The sequence below is a fragment of the Antechinus flavipes genome, chromosome X, assembly GCF_016432865.1.
Source record: "Antechinus flavipes isolate AdamAnt ecotype Samford, QLD, Australia chromosome X, AdamAnt_v2, whole genome shotgun sequence".
Taxonomy (NCBI): domain Eukaryota; kingdom Metazoa; phylum Chordata; class Mammalia; order Dasyuromorphia; family Dasyuridae; genus Antechinus; species Antechinus flavipes.
Window position 1 is genome coordinate 16,815,795 of NC_067404.1, and position 8,058 is coordinate 16,823,852.

At 35.9% G+C, this 8,058-nt stretch overlaps 1 long non-coding RNA gene across 1 annotated transcript; it reads left to right on the forward strand.

Annotated features, from left to right (window-relative positions):
• The first annotated feature begins 304 nt into the window (after nucleotides 1-304).
• Nucleotides 305-7,260, forward strand: LOC127542703 (uncharacterized). The gene is made up of 5 exons (XR_007948790.1): nucleotides 305-707; nucleotides 1,694-1,848; nucleotides 4,423-4,503; nucleotides 4,618-4,748; nucleotides 5,886-7,260. It is a non-coding gene; the product is annotated as an uncharacterized LOC127542703 (long non-coding RNA).
• The last annotated feature ends 798 nt before the right edge of the window (nucleotides 7,261-8,058 follow it).

An 8,058-nucleotide genomic window follows, 5' to 3' on the forward strand; every position in this document is an offset into this window, starting at 1 on the left:
TTTCTTTCTCAACATGACTAATATGGAAGTGTTTTACATGATTGCACATATATAACCTATATCAAATTGCTTGCATTCTCTAGAAGGGAGGAGGGAATGAACATAGGGAGAAAATTTCAAACTTAAAATTTTCCAAAAATCTTTTTTAAATTTTATATGTAATTGGAAAATTATAAAATAACAAAGAAATGGAATGTTTGGTTATTTCAAAATATAAGGAACAGCTCAGGTTATGGACCTGCAGCCTTTCATTGCTCCCAAAATAGTGTGATCCAAGCAAAAATCTGACTTCTCCCTTCCTAGTCTGAAGTCTGAAAGTTCTTGAGTTGAGCTTGGGTTTGAGCAGTACAATTGTAGACTTACCCAAATCTAGAGTTCCAATAGCATACTTTTTGACTCAGCTGTCTGCCAGATGGAAAGCTCTGATGGTTCAGGGAATAAATAGTCCAAGGGGACTTTGGACTTGAACTTGGTGGGACCCCTGCATTGTTGTTATTATTTGCTTTTGGTTTTAATGAGTACCATTGACATCAAGGGATGATGGCTTGGCTTGCAGGTGAATTGGATTTAAGTGAAACAGAGTTGTACAAAGCCTTACTCTCTTCCTGAGTCATCCGTGTCCAGTGGCACAGGACAAAAGTCAAGAAAACTGGCAATGGCCCAGGATGCAGTGCGTGACGTTAGTGTCTTCAGTGCCCAACCAAGCTGTAAGTACAATTATAGCAATTGGGACAAATTGTTCTCATCTGTCCATTCTGCCAGAGAGAATCTTAACATGCTTGATGGTAGACATCATCTTCCTAAAGAGTGAGGTGGTGTAAGGAGGATAGTAGCCCCAAGATGCTGGGGGAAATGTTTGTATACTTGTTTTTACTATGCCTTTAAAGTAAATAATACTCTGTAAAACTTAGTATTAAGTAGTTAAATGGAAGTGGGATGCTAATCACTGGGCTCTAGAAAGGGGGAAACACAATTAATGGGGGCATGAATCAAGTGAAAAAAAGACACCCCCTCAACCCACTCAGAATATTGGAGAACTCTTGGGAGTGAATGAAATGTAAGAGACCTGTTCTTCAGACATGGGGCCAAAGCAAACTTAAATTACCGAAGACTATGGAAAAATCATATTAAGGACTGCTAAGGCCAACTCTGAAAGAAATTTTTTGGTTCCTCAATTTGCTTATTTCCCATGATATACTCTACTATAGCTACACACAAAGATGTTCATAGCCTTGACTTGCCTTCACCCACAAAGGTTCTACTTCCATTTCCATGAACTCTGAAATTCCTTTATTTGGCCTTAATTTTATTTTTTGTAGAGATGTTTTTTTTTCCTTTATGAGTCCTTTAGCTACATCCCTGAAATTTTATCATATATTTTCTTCATAATAATTTTTCTTTTAAAAATTTTCAGTAGTATTTTATTTTTCCAATTAGATGTAAAAATAGTTTTCAACATTCATTTCTGTAAGATTTTGAGTTGCAATTTTTTCTCCTCCCTCTCTTACCTCTCTCTTCCCCAAGGTAGCAAGAAATCTGATATAGGTTTACAATCATTTTAAACATATTTCCATATTAATCGTGTTGTGAAAGAAAAATCAGAACAAAAGGGAAAAATCATGAGGAAAAAAGCAAACAAAAGGTGAAAAGTGTATGTTGGATCTGCATTCAATCTTCATTGTTCTCTCTCTAGAATCCGATGGCATTTTCCCATCCCAGATCTATTGGAATTGTCTTGAATCACCACATCGCTGAGAAGTACCTCATCCATCATAGTTGATTATCGCACAGTCTTGCTGTTATGATGTACAGTGTTCTCTTGGTTCTGTTCACTCAGCATCAGTTCATGTAAGTCTTTTCAGGCTTTTTTGAAATCAGTCTGCTCATCATTTCTTACAGAACAATAATAATCCATTACATTCATATGCAATTCTTTGTCACTACAAAAAGAGCTGCTTTGTACATGTGTGTCCTTTCCCTACTTTTATGATCTTTTTGGAATACAGAATTAGTAGTGATAGTGCTGGATCAAAGAATCATTTTTTCTATGACTTGTTCTTTGACCACTCATTATTTAGGATTTCATTTTTAAATTTCCACTTGGGTCTATGTCTTTTGTTTATGGCTTCTGAACCAACTACTAGTTTTATTGTATTATGTTCTGTAGTGGATACATTAACTATTTCTGCTTTTTTACATTTGTTTGCAATATCACTGTGCCCTGATATGTAGACATTTTTTTTTAATTCTGTGTAGTACTGAGAAACATATATATTCTTTTGCTGTCCTATTTAGGAGATACTATAAGTCTTTCACCCCTAGCTTCTCCAGCAATTTGTTCAATTCCATATTTTCCCTTTTGTTTATCTTTTTGTTAAACTTATACAAACTGAAAGAGTGATATTAAAATCTCCTGTCACTATTGTGTTACTACCTTCTGGTAGTGCAGGTAGTATTTATTTCCTTTATGAACTTGTATGCTAAGGAATTTGGAATTTATCAGTTTATTACTGATATTGGTTTGTTATATGTGATGCCTTTTACCATCATGTTTCATTTTTATCCCTTTTTTATTTTTTGGATGTTTGTCTTTGTTTTATCAGATAGAATGACTGTAATTCTTACTTTTTTTGGATCTACTCAATGCATAGTAAATTTTTTCCATTCTCTAAGTTTTATTTTGTGTATGTCTTTGTTTTTTAAAAAGTGTTTCTTTTAAGCCACAGATTGTAGAGCTTTGTTTTCTTATCCAATCTGCTTCTCTTTTTGTTTTATTGGATTGTTTAATCCAATCACATTTGTTATGAGTTTTTTTTTTATTTTTATCAGTTTATTTTTAATATTGAGTTTTCTTTTTCAAATTATGATTTTTCCTTTTCTATAAATACAGCAATATATTTTTCTTTTTTTTTCCTTTTTTAATTGTTTTATTCTGGTTATACATGTATAATAACATTTAAAATAAACATTTCTGTATGAATCATGTTGGGAGAGAAAAATCAGAACAAAAGGGAAAAACCACAAGATAAAAAAAAAACAGAAAAAAAGTGAACATAGCATATGTTGATTTACATTCAATCTCCATAGTTCTCTCTCTGGATGCAGAAGGCATTTTTTATCCAAAGTTTATTGGGATTGCCTTGGATCACTGAACCACTGAGAAGAGCCAAGTCTTTCATAGGGGATCATCGCACAATCTTATTGTTACTGTGCACAATGTATTCCTGGCTCTATTTGTTTTGCGCAGCATCAGTTCGCGTAAATCTTTCCAGACCTTTCTAAAATCAGCTTGTTCATCATTTTTAATAGAACAATAATATTCCATTACCTTCATATACCATAACTTGTTCATCCCTTCCCCAATTGATAGGCATCTAGTCATTTTTCAGTTTTTTGCTACCACAAAAAGAGCTCCTACAAACATTTTTGCACTTGTGGATCCTTCCCCCCCCCTTTTATGATTTCCTTGGGATATAGACCCAGTAGAAACACTGTTGGATCAAAAGGTAGACACAGTTTGATAGGCCTTTGGGCATAGTTCCAAATTGCTCTCCAGAATGGTTGGATCATTTCATAACTCCATCAGCCATGTCTAATGGCCTTTTTTCAATCTTCATGCTTCCTGACCTCTCTGTAGTTTTTACACTGTCAGCCATCCTCTCTTTGACTCTCTTCCTCCAAGGTTTGATTTTATAGATTTTTTTTTCTTTGTTGTTGTTGTTTTGATATTACCCTCAATTCTATCTGACCAGTCTTTCTCAGGATCTTTTGCCTTGTGGAAGTGTATTTTTAAAAAAAACAAACAAAAAACCTCCTTTGCAGTTTCTCTAAAAGTATTAAGTAACATTTCTCCAGTCTAAAACTCTTTTCAGACTTTTCCCTTTAGGAAAACAGGTAGAACAAAAGCTAAGGCCTTTCTTAGGGAAATGGATTAATATTGATAACCAAACTTGTCCAAATAAGATCATAGTCTCTCTACCCATCTAAAAATGGTTGTCATCATTATTTCCCTAACAGCGTTGTCTTATTTTTCATTCAAGGTAAAGGTATTGATCACAAGAAGAAACTTTTTAATCCTTAGGAAAGGAGAAATAATCATTTAAATAGCATCTTCTATGTGGCAGACATTATGCTAAATACTTTTTTTTCCCCAAATTTTATCTAATTCTGTCTTCACAACCCTTGGAGGCAAGCGCTATCATTATTTCTATTTGCCATTCGAGGAAACTGAGGCAAACAGAGGCTCAATGATTTTCCCAGTGTCACACAGTATGTAAGTGTCTGAGGCAGGTCTTCCTAACACCAGGCCCAGAGGTCTGTGCCTTTAACTCTCTGAAAAAGAATTGTCCAGAAAAGAACTGAACAGCTATTATTTTGTAATGTTACTATATTTTAACATGTTATCTTCTTTCCTTGTTCAAGGTTTCATAGTGTTTGGGGGAAGAAAGATATGTGCGATGGCATGAGAGACTGTTGGTTTGGACATTTTTTTTCCTCTTTAAGGTAGAAAAGGTTTGAATATTGATTAATATTATATTAAATAAAATAATTTCTATCAGGCAAACCTAAGTCACACAGTGCTATATTAATATGAATCTCTTTTCTTCCATTGTTTAGTATTGCCATTTACCTGAGTTGTGATGTTTAATAAAAGTCAGCATCAGACCTAAGACTGCTTCTCTCTGAAAGACATCCATGGCCAGTGATGAGATCCCTTTTCAGTCCTCACCGGAAGTTTTTCGGAAAAGGTATGCCCCAGCCTTGCTGACTTCTGACTGGACTCACAAAATCTGCCCATTTGAGAGAAAGGCCAAGTGTGTCATACATTAGAAGGAGTATGTGTATGTGTCTGTGACTGAACTGGTAACCCACCCACCTTGGATATTACATGTGGGAAGCCAGTATAAAGCCTTCTTTTGCAGCTTTAAATCCCCTATTCACACTGGTACTAAACCAATTTTAGCTACTACCAAAATACTGACAATTCAGCAAGGGATCTCTGATGACAAGGGAAGTTGCATCTCAATCCATGAGCAGGGATGCCCAGTAAGCTTTCTTTCCTTCTTCTTGTGCTGGGCAGCAGATCTCCTGGGTATAGTGACCCAGCCCATTACTATGAGCACAACTGTTCCTAGCCACAGTTCCCAGTCCAGAGACTCCTAGCTGGCTGAAAAGAATATGTTTTCACATACTGTTTTCTATCTTTTTTTAAAATAGCTTTTCACTTACAAGATATATGCACGGGTAATTTTACAGCATTGACAATTGCCAAATCTTTTGTTCCAATTTTTCCCCTTCTTCCCCCCATCCCCTCCCGTACATGGCCGGTTGACCAATACATGTTAAATATCACATACTGTTTTCACAGTTTTATGCTTATTTTAATGTTTATCAGTCTGGTCTGTAGTTAGAGAGAGAGAGTCCTAAAGGAGTGACTGATCGATCTTAAAATCACCAGGCCCGCCACTGTAAAGGGGTAAATGACCACACAATCACAAAGATCTTCATCCTTCCTCTCCCTCCCCTCTCCTGCCACACAGTGTTCAATTTCTTGCTCAGTAGATGCTCCTGGTCATTTTCAGAGTGCTTGACTAAAATTGTCCAGAGCATCCTCTTTCCTGAGAATGACTGAGCTGAGAAAATGAGGCTCCAGATGTCTCTGTGCCCCCCAAAAAGACCAGGTTCTCTGCTCTAAGGGTAGAAAGAAACTAGGTTCCTGAGAGTCAGTCAGTGAGCGAGCTTTAAGAACAATTCCTCCACTAAGTGTGAACTCCTCTTCATTTTAGGAGAGGATCTACCACATCAAGGGGATGGCTTGGTTTGCAGGTGAATTGAATTTGTGAGGCAGAGTTGCATAGAGTCATGAGCCTCACTCTCTCTTCCAGAGTCATCAAAGTTCAGTACCAGGACAAAGATCAAGATGACCAAGATGACCTGGGATGCAATGGATGACCCTCAGTATCGTGTCTGACCAAGCTCTAAACACTCCACAGTACCTTCATCGCCACTGGAACCCAGGCATGCAGCTAAAGTAAACACTGAATGTCCACCTTGGAAAAAGTTAGGGGGACCTCAGACTGGGGAACAATGTCTCTATCCTTGAAAAAGCTGACATTTTAGCTCACCCATCAGAGAATTAAAACATGGAAATTCTTTTTTTTTTTAATTTAATTTTATTTAATAATAACTTTGTATTGACAGAATCCATGCCAGGATCATTTTTACACAACATTATCCCTTGCAATCACTTATGTTTTGTTTTTTCCCCTCCCTCCCTCCTCCCCCCCCCCCAAGATGGCAAGCAGTCCTATTATATGTTAAATAAAACATGGAAATTCTTGAACAACATGATTAGACCACAGATTTTTCAGAGGCTTCTCCTTTAATCTAAATTAAATATACTATATTATATAAATATAAATTAAATATAAGTATACTCTCTGGATTTTTGGTTACATGAATAAATGGAATGTTTGTATCTTATCTTGCCTATGAGTTTATGTTCAGTATGAAAGATGCTCAGTCCGTAAACGGAACTAAAGTTCATTTAAAAGGTTTTGCTCCATTGATCCCAAAAACAACATAGAAAAAGGAAAGAATTAACAAGGAAATTAGAGTTTACAACGTCATGGTATGGATCTGAAACTCAATTTAAAGACAATGAGAAATTATTAGGGGCTCTTAAAAGTAAAAAATGCTAAACATGCAACTCTGGACACATTTATTACTTCATCTAGAACCCAGATGAATGATTTTAATTCCTCTTTCTCCAAAAGCAAGAAAATAGAAGAGTGATTTTTCACTTAAACAGGGTCCTCATTTTTGCCAGCTATCCGAATCTCTTTCAAGGGTTAACTTAGAAAAAGAAAGCAGAAGTTTAAAAGCCATGATATTGGAAACTGCTGTATAGAAATGTTTTGATTGCTTTGCAACATTTGGAGGTTAAGTTCTCCTTGATCAGAATTCTGTAATTGCTTATCCAAGCAAGATTAAGCCTAGAATAGTGAGTCCTCTTAGTTTGGTAAATGACTATCTAAAGTATTCAAATGTAACTATTCCAGATTATGAAAGCGGGATTTTGCTCAGTGCTGCTGACCTTGGAACGTTTATCAATGGATGTTGCAATTGGGCTTGAATATTACTTTTTCTGGGACTTGAAGATATCATTTCAGTACTGGAAGTATTGTGAAGGTTCTTCTGTAAATGAATATCCAAGCTGTTCCGGGAACTTAGGATTCAGGAGAGTTTTAAAAAAAAAAAAAAAAAAAAAAAAAAAAAAAAAAAAAAAAAGCTCAATAGAAAAATTCAGGCCATAACCAAATTCTGGTCTTTGCTAAGCACATGAAATCTTTACAGAGGAGTTTTTCAGACGTCTAATCCAAGGCCATTTTGCTAATGGCTGGCCGGGCAATTTAGAGAAAGGCGATCTAGGCCGGCAGAACAATTTTGACTAAATTTTCTTGTTGCTGGAGTACAGAATTTTGGTCGTGGATAAAAAACATATCGGTTGAAAATTTGTCTTGAATAGCTCAACAGTGTACTTGTAAAAATTGTAGCTGCCTCACCCACCATCTAGGTAACATGATCTTAGAATCAGGAGGACCTAAGCTCAAATCCGGCCTCAGACACTTAACACTTCATATCTAAGTATGTTGCTTAACCTCAATTGCCTCACCAAAACAAAGACTTCTTAAACTTTTGCCACGCGTGACCCCTTTTCTGCCGAGAAATTTTTACACGACCCTGTGTATGTAGGTATATAAAATATGTATCCAAATCAAATATTTACTAATAATAATAAATCATAATTTTGCAAAAAAAAAAAAACCATTCAGTTATGCAATCCCATATGGGATCATAAACCTCAGTTTAAGAAGCTGGGCTCTATAATAAGATCAGAATAAAAGAACAAAATTAGATGATATTTGCCAAGGGCTTTGCAAACCTTAAAGCATTTTATACATGCTAGCTATTATTATTATTATCCCACCAAACACATAATTTTGGGAAACTAGGCCAAGACAGAAGCAGCTAAGTGGCTTAGGAGATGGCTCTTGG